The sequence below is a fragment of the Vanessa cardui genome, chromosome 1 (genome assembly GCF_905220365.1).
Source record: "Vanessa cardui chromosome 1, ilVanCard2.1, whole genome shotgun sequence".
NCBI classification, from domain to species: domain Eukaryota; kingdom Metazoa; phylum Arthropoda; class Insecta; order Lepidoptera; family Nymphalidae; genus Vanessa; species Vanessa cardui.
In genome coordinates this window covers 2368711-2371756 of record NC_061123.1, presented here as the reverse complement: position 1 = coordinate 2371756, position 3046 = coordinate 2368711, and positions in this window count along the sequence as shown.

Below are 3046 nucleotides of genomic sequence, written 5' to 3'. Positions count from 1 at the left end.
GATTCTTCAAATTTAAAAACCATTTTAAACTAGCATGATCCGTAATAATTTTAAAAGGTTTACTTCCTTCCAAATAAGGTCTAAAACGTCTGAAACGTCGGGATGTTTAAAAATAATTAATATACGCGATTCATCCGTTATAATTAGTTTTATTTAAATGTGTAATAATCGCGAAAATTTAAGACAACATTAGGTCTAAAATATTCCACAACATGAACGACTGCCAAAGCTTCACGTTCAGTAGCTGAATAATTTCGCTCTTGACTATTCAAAGACCGGCTACAATATGCAATTGGATGTTCTTCGCCGTCAATATTTTGAGTTAACATGCCACCTATACCAAATTCAGAAGCATCCGCATGAACAATAAAAGGTTGAGAAAAATCAGGACAAGCTAACACCGGTGCAGTTGTTAAAGCATTTTTTAACGCATTAAACGACTCTTCAGCTTTAGGCGACCAAGAAAAAAGTAATGCATCCTTACGAGTGGATGTTAAAGCATTAAGTGGACCTGCAATATTGCTAAAATTTCTTATAAACCGTCTATAATACGAAGCTGTTCCCAGAAATCTCTTAACATCTTTACGACAAGTAGGAGTTGGAAAATCTATAATTGACTTAATCTTGTCGGGATCAGTTCTTAAACCTTGTTCGTCAACAACATAACCTAAATACTTTAATTTCTTACGAAAGAAACAACACTTGTTTAAATTTATGGTTAAATTACCAGATTTTAAACGATCAAAAACCTTTTTTAAAAGACTGATGTGTTCCTCAAACGTCCGACTAATAACAATAATATCATCTAAATAAATGAAAAGTTTACCATGAAATTCTGGACCAAACAAACGATCCATTAATCTTTGCTGAGTAGCAGGAGCAGAAGTTAAACCAAAACACATAACTTTAAATTGAAATAATCCACGATTCGGGACAGTAAAAGCCGTTTTTTCTTTTGAGGCTAAATCTAGAGGAATCTGCCAGAAACTCGATTATTACGCTTAAAGTTTAAAGTGTATCATATGATTGGTTCACTTCTTCCAGTATCTAAATAAAATCCCCAATTTCTGGACATTTATTTCACGGACAACATAGAAAAAGATTCGTCTTCTAGAAAGTGAAAAAACAAATGATTCAAAGTAATTATCAATGCAGAAAAACGCAGAGCATAAAAGGCGTATTAAAGCTTCCATAGCTCCTGAAGTCACAGCTGTAATTGTCGGTACAAAAATTACAAAACGAGGTATTGTTATCACTAAGCGACACAAAAACAATCAAGGTGTCGCTGAAAAATATCAATCGTATGACAATTATTACTATTATCCAATTATGATTATGCCAGCAGAAGATGGATATCATCTCGGACTGTATGAAAATAATCTCACGACTGTCTCTGTGACATCGAAGAATTAGATTTTTATGATATGATCTTGATAAATAAGTTTATGGTTGTTATGACCAATCTGCAGCCTATCGAGAACATCATTGACGAATATTAAATAAAATAATTTTTAAGTATTTGATTAGATCTTGCACGTTTCTTGATTATTTGTACATTCTATCAGTAATTAATTACAATATGAAAAATTAAAAAAATATTTTTCTACGACTAATGCCCAGCGAAGCGGGCGGGTATAGCTAGTAACTAATATTATACATGGAAATGTTAGTTTGGTTGATTCTACGTTAAAACATTCAGTCGATTAGATGGAAATGTCAAAATGAATTGATTTTTTAATATAGCCATCGGACTTTCATAATACCAAAATTTTTATCCTAACAATACAACTCTGGTTAATTCTATGAATTAAACAAACGTCAAAAATAGGATATACGAAAAGTCAAAACACAGAAAAAAAAAGTTTAACGACAAGCCGTAATTAATTAAATAAATCATTCCAACCCTCCCGAGGAGGCGTGGAGTAAATTAATCCGACGAAGCGGATCTTTCCATTATCTTTTTTTTACGTTTAGCCTTGAGTAATTAGACCCTTTTACGCTGTGATCTAATTGTCATTGTTAATGCAAAAACAAAAATTTAAATAAATGTACTTAATTATTCAAATTACAATACGGCTCGTAGATGTCCCACGACTGGGGAAATAGCTATGATATTTTTTATCAGCGCCAGCGCGAGTTAATGGACATGCCACTGAACTTTATCTTTTATATGCAGGTTACCTCACGATATTTTTTCATAAGCCAGATGCTACAGAACACGAGATTAATTGTAAATTCTATTGAATACATAAAATACAACAAATATTTTGACTATCGAAGAAAATTGTCAGAATAGTTAACCACTAACTAATAAACGTATACACGCACGCTACTAATCTAGTACCAAGATTATCAAAAATCAAGCGTAGTTGAACACATCTAGATGATAATGTTGCCTCATTGGTTCTCGTACTATTGTTGTTAGACAGTTTTGTTTACATTGATATATAAATAATCTTAGAACAAATAATATCAAATGTAAGTTCTCCATGTACTTCACAAAGAAGCAATTTTGAATTGACAATATTTGCTAGACCGAAAGGTCGTCGACTAAACGTTTTAGTAGCCTATATTTAGAGCTAAAACATTTTATCACACAATCGTCGCTTACCGCTGTCTGTCCCTATGTATGCTGGGATCTTTCAAATTACGCAAGGAATTTAGATGCGTTTTTTTTAGTAGATAGAATGATCCTAGGGGAACACTGATAATTTTAGAAGTTAATAATGTAATGTTATAAATAAACAGTTTCCGATAGTTAGTATCTTCAGTCTTGCACCCTTGCGAAGCCGGGGTGGGTCGCTAGTAATTTTCATAATATAGTAGTATTCCAAACATTAAATATAAACACCAGTTTTTATTCACCTGAAACGTTAATATATTATTTATTTTGAGCTAAAATTATAATAATCTCAAATATATAAAATTAAAAAAAAGTAAAGTAACAGACTGGAAAATTCCCACTGCTGGGCTAAGGCCTCCTCTCCCATTAAGGAGAAGGCTTGGAACATATTCTACCACGCTGTTCCAATGCGGGTTGGTAGAA